General features: G+C 48.7%; 1 pseudogene; it reads right to left on the bottom strand.

Moving 5' to 3' along the window:
- The window catches only part of LOC103601118, a 23528-nt pseudogene extending 17684 nt beyond the window's left edge, over positions 1-5844 (bottom strand).
- Positions 5845-8642: the final 2798 nt, after the last annotated feature.

The raw sequence follows: 8642 nt of genomic DNA, 5'->3' as shown, positions 1-8642 counted from the left end.
CTCAGTGGAAATTTCCATTGCGACCATTCTGTTTTCTGTAACCCATACACAGAGCTACTCTAAACTTACAGGATGCAGTTTCTAAGATGCCAATGATTAGGTTATATAGTCCATGGTCGCAGACAAAAGGAGGCAAACAAGCTTATCTGGAGAGACGAAATTTCTCCTGCAAAGAGGTGGTCCCTGCTCAGAGTTCAGAAAGAGCAATTTGTCATTCCAAGAGGAACTTATTGCACTGATGCTCTTACAAAGGATGTTGGATAACTAACAGGTGACCCACAAATGTTCACTGTCCATTAACCCCATGAGAATGACCCGGACAGCAGATTCTGAATCCCAGCTAATGACAGGATATCCCTGCACAGTTCCCCGTCCCCTGCCCCACCTCCCACCAGGCTCCATCACCTGGTCTTGCTCAAGACAGATCAGGGAAAAGTGTTTAATCACAGCCCAGATTCACTTGGCCAGGTGTCTTTTCTACCACCCCCTATACATGTACGTACACACACACACACACACACACACACACACACACAAACTCTCTCACACTCAGTTTCACTAGTCTCTGTGCTCAGGGAAACAACTTGCTTTGCTACCACCCTGAGTGACATGTGAATCACTTAGCAAGGAACTATCAGACACAGATCAAAGCTGAAGATAAATTATTTTTGGAAATTGTCATTTTGAGGCATCCAAAGGTGGCTTGTCCAGGTTGGTGAGGATGTGGAAGAAGACGGCCAAATCAGGCCACTCGCTGTTCCCTGAACACACCTTCTTCTCCCCCACCTCTGCACCTCTGCACCTCTGCACGTGCTGTTCCCACCATATGGAAAATCCTCCTCTGACCTCATCCCTTCCTGGCATAATGCCATTTTGTCTTTTTTAAGGCCCAGACACTCCTGCTCTCCCCATGCTGGCATAAGCTCTCTGAGGACACAGCCATCATCCCTCATCTCAGATTTGCTTTGTGGTCAACAACACAGGCTCTGGAGCCAGTGGCCTGGGCTCACCTTGGGACCATTACTTACCAGCTGTGCAACTTCAGACAAGTTACCAAATCTCTCTGTGCTTTAGATTCCCCTTCCATGAGACAAGGATGATAACGATGTCTACCTGATACGGTGGTTGAGAGAATTTTAAAAAGAAACAAACGTTCATTGTTATCATCATCATCATGCCTCCCTGGGCTGCACAGCCAGGGCTGAGCGTGTGAAGGATCTCAGACTGGTGCCTGAGCTGAGCTGTGGGTACAAGGAGTTGGCTGCAGTCCCCTGGGGAAGTGGAGGCATAGGGAGACAACAATGCAGGAGGGACAGCTCCAGGAGAAACGTGGGTTTCTGGGAGAGGGGTGGAGCTGGGAGTCCTGCCCAGCACACCCTGCCTCCACCCACCTGGCCCTGAGATAATTCTCAGCACCAACCCCCACCGTTTCCTCTGGATTCACAGGCACCATCTGAGAGCACACCTGAAAGAGGGCACCAGCCTCAGATCCACTCTGCAGGGGGCTGCGGGCAGTGATGAGCTGGAGTATTTTAACAATCAGCTCTCTGGAGGAGGAAGGAGGAATCAAGATTTGTAGTGTTTGCCAATTTCTGTGGTGTAAATTTCCCATCATGGCTGATTTCAAGCTACCAACATATCAGAATTCAGAGTTGAGAAGTGATGCACAGTAGCAAACCATCACATAACATTCTGCCATGCACCTGCAGTGCACGCAAATATCCTAGGAGCATGGATAACAGTAACATGTAGCTAAATAATTAGGAAGAGATGGGTTTTGAATGTATATTCTCTTTCTTTTTGATATATTATTTAATTAAGTTTATGTAATATAATTTAAATGATGGTTGTGTTTAACAAGTAGCTGGAAGAATTCCTGACACTTCAACCATCAGTACCTCTGTCACCAGCAACCCTGCAGCCTTTTCTTTGCAGCACACTCTCACCCCAGGGCCTTTGCGCACATGGTTCCCTCTGTCGACATGTCCCTCACCAGATTATTGTGATTCCCTTCTCCATTTCCTTCAGCTCCTGCTCAAGTATCACTTTGTCACTTATTAAAATATCTTCCCAGTCATTCTATATAAAATAGCAGTCCCCCAGCTCCAGTAAGTACTAATCCCTTTACTCTGCTTTCCTTTTCTCCAGAGCCCTGAACACCCATGGACATGCTATATGTTTGTTCATTATCTGTCTTCCCCACTAGACCAGATGCTCCATGAGGGAGGGGATTTCTGTCCACTGTGCTCATGGATTCCCACGTCTGGCACATGGTAGGTACTAAGTACATATCTGTGGAATAAGTATCTGTAGCTCGCCATAGTCTGCAAAGTGCAGCCACAATTGTTTCATATGTTCTTAACAGCAGGACAGTTATGACAACTCCCATTTTACAGAGAACTCCTTTCTGCACCACAGAATGTGGGGGGGCTTAGAGATAAAGTGACTTCTCCAAGATCACCCTTCGTTAGAGGACCTGCCAGAACTAGTATTCAGCTCCTCTGACAGCTAAACCAGGGCTCTGCCACCAATACTGCACAGCATCTCAGAAAACTTGGGTAGAACTCCTCTGGGTGATACCCGTCTGAAGGCCTGGAATTTGAGGGTCAGTCTATGTGTTACTGTAAAGTTACACGACTATGCCAGTTGTCAGGTTGGGGCAATAGCTACAATAATTGTATGGGTAGGCATTTCATAACTAAAGCCAAAATTTTTCATTATTTTAGTTATACTAAGTTTCCATTTCTATTACCAGGGCTAGGGCTCAAACCCTTCAAACCCATTGTACAAACTGGGTCACCAGACCCCTCACACGCAGGTCCATGCTAGGTAATTGGGAAAGATTCTGGGAGCCATTGGCAGATGATATGATCTCAGTCCTCAGCAGAAGCAGCGGTGGCCTCTTGGGGCATCCCAGGGACACTAGCAGCAACAGCTTGCAGCAATAGCCTCCAGCAGTAGTAGTGGCCTCCCTGTGGACCCTCCAGGGACAGCCCAGGACAGGAGGCCCCGTGGATCAGAGCCACTTGTCCTTTATACTTAAGTCCATAACCCAGGACACCTGGGTGCACATGTGCAATCACATCAGACAATAACCAAGGAAGACCTGGGCGCACCTGCATATTTACATCAAATGCTCAGCAAGATTCTGAACATTTGAGGGGCCCTGACCATTTTCCTTCACTTTCTCTAGTTACCCCTTTTGAACCCTTAGTGAAGATTCTAGAACACTTTAACTGCTCAATAAACATGTTTCTAAGTTGAATTCAAGTCAGACAAGTTTTTCTCCAATGCCCTCTCACCGTCTCTTCCCCTTCCGCCTATAAGGTTTCCTCATCAGCTATTGGGAAACTCTGATGAAGCTACTAGGGTCAAGCTTTGCCTGCCAAAGTTTAAAGTGGCTTTTCAGGTCACATGCAATTGCAAGCATCCTCAGGTCCTAGCACAATAGTAGGAGCAAGAATGTGCTCAGTAAATAAATACTGAATGAATGAATAAATGAAGTGTGTGTGTGGAGGTGAGAGGATGGAAGAAATGCTGCAGTGATGGTGGAATTTTAGGCCCCCTATAAGAAAAGGGCAGGCAGAGAGGGTCTTCTGGAGCCACAGCCCTGGGGAGCACAGGAGCAGTAGGCCAGAAACCTCCCTTCCCTGTTGCAGCCTTGGGATAATGGGTCTGCCTCAGAATTAAACAATGTGTTGAAAGAGGGAACAGAAGTGGTTCACTTCTCTAATAGCTGGCAGGCAGCCCAGCAGCCTGCTCCAATCTCCTTGTTATTCTTAGAGGGGTGCTCTTGCCTGGCAGGGCATGAAGGAGGGGCAAGCCGATGGGTCGCCTCCAAGAAAATGGGACATCAACTAGAGAATGAATTAATAAAAGGAAGCAGACCCTGCTGACCTAACCTCATTCTTGGTAAAAATTGGGTCTGGGAAGTTTTTCTACAGCCTCCACTTCTCAGGGGAGCACCCAGGTGCCAGGTGTGGAGGAGTGGCTGTGTGTGCACCTTGTGAGGCTGGGGGTGGATTTTAATTACCGGTTCCAGGCTCTTCTGAATGTTACTTGCTTATAAAGGGAGATCCGGGCTGTTCCCCAGACACCTTTTCCTGGAGAGACCCAGAGGCAAGTTGAGGACAATCAGGCCCTTCTAGAATCTCAGGCCCCAGCAGCTTGGAGGCTTCTTGATACTTCCAAGATTACCCAAATGCTGAGGATCACCTGCCATAATTGTTAAACAACATAAACCCTGGACCAGTGGTTCTTTTACCTTAGCATGCATCAGAATCACCTGGAGTGTTCGTCAGAACAAGCAGGCAGCCCTGCCCCAGGGCTCTGATTCAATAAGTCCAGCACAGCCATGTGAATTGCATGTATAACAATCCCTTATAACAATCCCCACAAATCCCCAGCTGCTTCTGCTGCTGCTCCTAAGGCCACACTTTGAGAACTACTGCCCTAGACTGGCTCACTGACTGGAATCTCCAGGAGCGGGATCCAGAAGCTGTCTTTCACAACTTCCCGGGTGATTCCTATCAGGACAGTTTAGGAGCTACAAAAATATGTAGCAGAAGCAGCCTGGTTCCTTATTAAAATTCAGATTCCCAGGCCTTGAATTGGCTCTTAGGACTCAATCTCTGGTGGGTTGACCCAGGAATCAGTATTTAACTAGTTCTCTGGGTGTTTCTAAGCTAATTATAGTGTGAGGTCCATGCACCTATGTAGCCTCCTGTATTACAAAGGAGCACACTGAGGCCCAGAGAGATGAGCTTCCTGGCAAAGGCCTCACCATTAGTTAGCCACCAGACTGAACCCCACGAAGGGCTGCTTTCTAACAAGGGAAGAACAATCCAAGAGTAGGGCAAGCTCAAGTTGCTCTGAGAGTCCCAAGGCCTTTCAGGCTGGTTAGCTAGAGCCCTCTAAACCCTAGAGCTTCCTCCTCAGGTGCAAGAGCTACCTGATCACTATTCCCCAAACACACTGGCTGCCCTCCCTTATGTGGTGGCACCTTTGCACAACCAGCAGAATGCTCTCTCCTCCTGGAGGGTTCACGTCTTAGCTCTCGTGCTCGCCCCTCTGTGAAGCTCCTGCGACCTGCAGCAGGCAGAACATTCTCCTCCAGACCCATGCTGACCTTGCCCGTGCATCCACCACTGCTCTTACTGCTGTGACAGAACCAGTGTAATAAAGGATCCCAGCTGCACCCACTGCCCCCCGCTTCTGAAGGGGTCTGTGCTGCTTGGTGACTCACCTCTGTTGTACTGGTCTTGGGTAACGGGTGGGGGAAGAATACTGGGACAGGTGCAACCAATAGAAGAAGCTTTATGGAGACAGGATGCAGAGAACCAGATGGGCTGGGGAAAGCAGACACATCTGGAGAGCATTTTCCAGAAGGAAGAGAAGGGTAAAGAAAAATTCCACATGTTCTCACTCATTGGTGGGAGCTAAAAAAAAAAAAAGAAAAACAAACAAAGACAGAAGGGAATGATCTAAGGGGCTGAGTGGGGAAGGCAGGCAAGGCCTGTGTGTTCAGATTCTTCTCGGCCTCTCTCTACAGTGTTCCTCTCTCCTGGGTATAGGGTAGGACCCCTTCTGGAATGAGGGTCTTACAACCTGCTCTCAGACAAGGTGGATTAGAGAATTTCTTATAATCAGTTCTTACACAGAAAAGCAGGGAAAGGTTAGAGTAACATTTTTAGGTTTTATATTTGGCTTTGGGTTTGAGGGGTTTTAGTTTCTATGGCCTACCTTGAGGGAGAAAGGGGAGCAGGAGAAGGTCAGAAAGAGACTTTGCTTCTGGGGCCTCTTAATCTCCTTTAGTTCAAAGTATTCAGCAAACCAATGTGCCATACTTCGGGGTATCATTTTCTGAGCCCCGACATTTCACAATGCTGCTCTTGAGCTCTGGCCTTTTTCAGACACATGGAGCAGACATTGCTGGCCTGGGTCTCCGGCCAACACTGTCCTCCAGCCCTGTACACACCTTTGGCCCCCTGTCCCCCGCTGTTTGCTCCAGTGTCTGGTGATCAGCCCTTCCTCCTCCCTGGCCCTGCCCTGCTCCAGTCTGCTCTACAAAGCCCTAGACCGTAGCTATTTCCACGTGGAGTTTGCTTCTAGGCCTGGATTTCTTCTGGAGAGACGCTATGTGTCAGGCTAGGGCTCAGACCCTTCAAACCCATTGTACAGACTGGGTCACAGACCCCTCATGTGCAGGTGGTGAGCTAGGTAATTGGAAAAAGATCCTGGGAGTCACTGGCAGAGTTGACATGCTTCATTCCAACACAAGCTCAGCCCTCAGCTTGCTCAGCAGCAGCAGTGGCCTCTCAGGGCATCCCAGGGACCCTGGCAGCAACAGCCTCCAGCAGCAGTAGCAGCCCCCTTGTGCTCCTCCCACAAGGCATCCTGGGGGTGGGGGGCACTATGGATCAGAGCCATTAGTCCTCTATACTTAAGTCTGATAACCCAGGACACCTGGGTGCTCATGCACATCCACAGACAATAACTAAGGAACACCTGGGCCCATGTGCACAATTAACATATATATATATCAAATGTTCAGCAAGATTCTGAGTCCCCGAGGGAGTCTGACCATTTACTTTCACTTTCCTTACACTATATTATTCCAATGTGACATGGTAGGAGCATGTTAAGGGGGTGGGAACAACTTCCCTCCAGCTTTGCCACAAGATGAATATTAATCAAGCCAGATCCACTTCCTCTTAGTCTTTCCATGCACATTTCAGCCTCTAAGACTTTGCTCACGTTTCCCCCACCAGAACGCCCTTCCTTCTCCTCTCTGCCCTGCTGGATTCCTCTCTTTGGAAGGCAGCATGGCCTTTGAATCAACAGGTGTGAACTGAAGGCACGGCTTCACTGCACAGTACTGGGAGACTTGGGCAAGCCAGTTGTCACCTTCTTGAGCCTCAGTTTTCCTCATCTGTAAAATGGAGATGTTCTTTCACCTCATGGTTTTATTTCGAGGCTCAAATGAGAAAATAGATAGGAGAGTGTTGTTTGTAAGAAACGTCATTTTTCCTTGCCATGCCCCTGAGTCTGGCTCAAGTTCCAACTCTCCCAGGAAGCTCTCTTCGCATTCATGAACTCTTCCAGCAAATATGCCTGAGTCATACACCCTCTGTTCAATCTGGACACTCTCAACAATTTTTTCCTGTTGAGTTAGACCAGTTTCTGACACTACAGTGAAAATCCAGAAGGATTTGCCTGCATCTCCACCAATGAACCAGCACAGTGCTGGGTCCCCAGTGGGGCCTAGAGCATCTGAGCTAACAGGCCACAGGATGTGGTGCTGATCCTTGGGGGCTCAGAACAGAATTGCTCTCCACTTTCTATTCTGCTGTCTGTGATCCTAAAGTCCCTTTTAGCAGATAATCTGGGTGGCACTGATGCCATAATGTGCCAAGGACCTGCAGAAGGAGAAGACAGGGAAGGAAGCCATCTCTCTCCTCTTTTGGCTGCTTCCCAATCACCACCACCACCAGCACTGCAGGAAAAACGGGATTAACTTTCAGTTTACCTTTACTTTAACATAACAAACTTTCGTTTTTTGAAGCTTAATTGGATCTATTCTTGGATGTGACAAAAAGTTAGTGGGAAATGAAAGGGGCATTTCAAGGAAAAAAACATTCCACGTGAATAATTTAAGATCACATCCATAATTAATGGCATTTGGCATGCTTCCCCTGGAAGCCTAATCATAGCGGGGAATGTGCTAATTAGAGTGGTTTGGTGCAAATCAGCCCATGCAGGTGGGCAGAAGCCCCCTCTGTTCTTTTCAGCACCGGTGGTGGCAGCAGCGCGGGAGTTTCTCAGGCTGGGTAGGGCTTGCCTCAGTGATAGGGCTCCATTCTGAAACACCTAATGGTGTGAAATGAGTCTCCTTTTGAAGAGGTGGACATGTATGCGTGTGTTTGATCATGGGACGCAGCCACTTGGAGCTGGGGAAACACTCCAGGAGAGTTCTCCCCTGCTGTGGGGAACATGAGAGAATCAAATAGGCCAGAGCTGGGAGGAGGGGAGCTAACTACCTCCAGTGCCTGCACCCAGTGCACAGGGGATGAGCACTGAGCCAGGTGCACTTTGGAAAAGGTAAGGCAACAGGGCACCTTCCACTCACTCTTCCGTGTCACGTGCCAGCCTCCAACACCCTGCCCGCTGCCGCTGGTGGCTGAAACTATGCACTCAATCCGTGGGCTCCCTTGACGTCTGACTTCTGGTTGGAGTTAGCACATGAGGAGCCACTGAAGGAGGCCAGAGGGAGGAGGGAGAACTCAGGCCAGTGACTTTCCCATCTTCCCTTCCGAGAGCTCGCTGTGGTCTGCCCGCCTCCCTAGCACTAGGATTCCAGTTCTTGTTGGATCACCACTGCCCATAGCGTCTCAGAGCCCTCATGACCTGGGCTTCATTTAGGCTGAGGCGGGCAACACCCCAACCTTACCAGCCTGGCCTGCAGCACTCCCCCTTGTGGTTTCCCAATCTGCCCACACTTTTGTAAATAGGCCCCTTATTAAACTCCCCTCAAATGATCCTAATTGGGGTGATATCTCTTAACAGCTCCATCAGGACACTGTTTCACAGGAGTGACATTCTTTTTAAATAATTAGAGCTCTCTCCCTTCAAAACCGACATTG

The sequence above is a fragment of the Galeopterus variegatus genome, unplaced genomic scaffold, assembly GCF_000696425.1.
Source record: "Galeopterus variegatus unplaced genomic scaffold, G_variegatus-3.0.2 Scaffold3596, whole genome shotgun sequence".
In the NCBI taxonomy this organism is placed as follows: Eukaryota; Metazoa; Chordata; class Mammalia; order Dermoptera; family Cynocephalidae; genus Galeopterus; species Galeopterus variegatus.
Note: the sequence above shows the minus strand (reverse complement) of the source record. Positions and strands in the feature narration are given on the sequence as shown.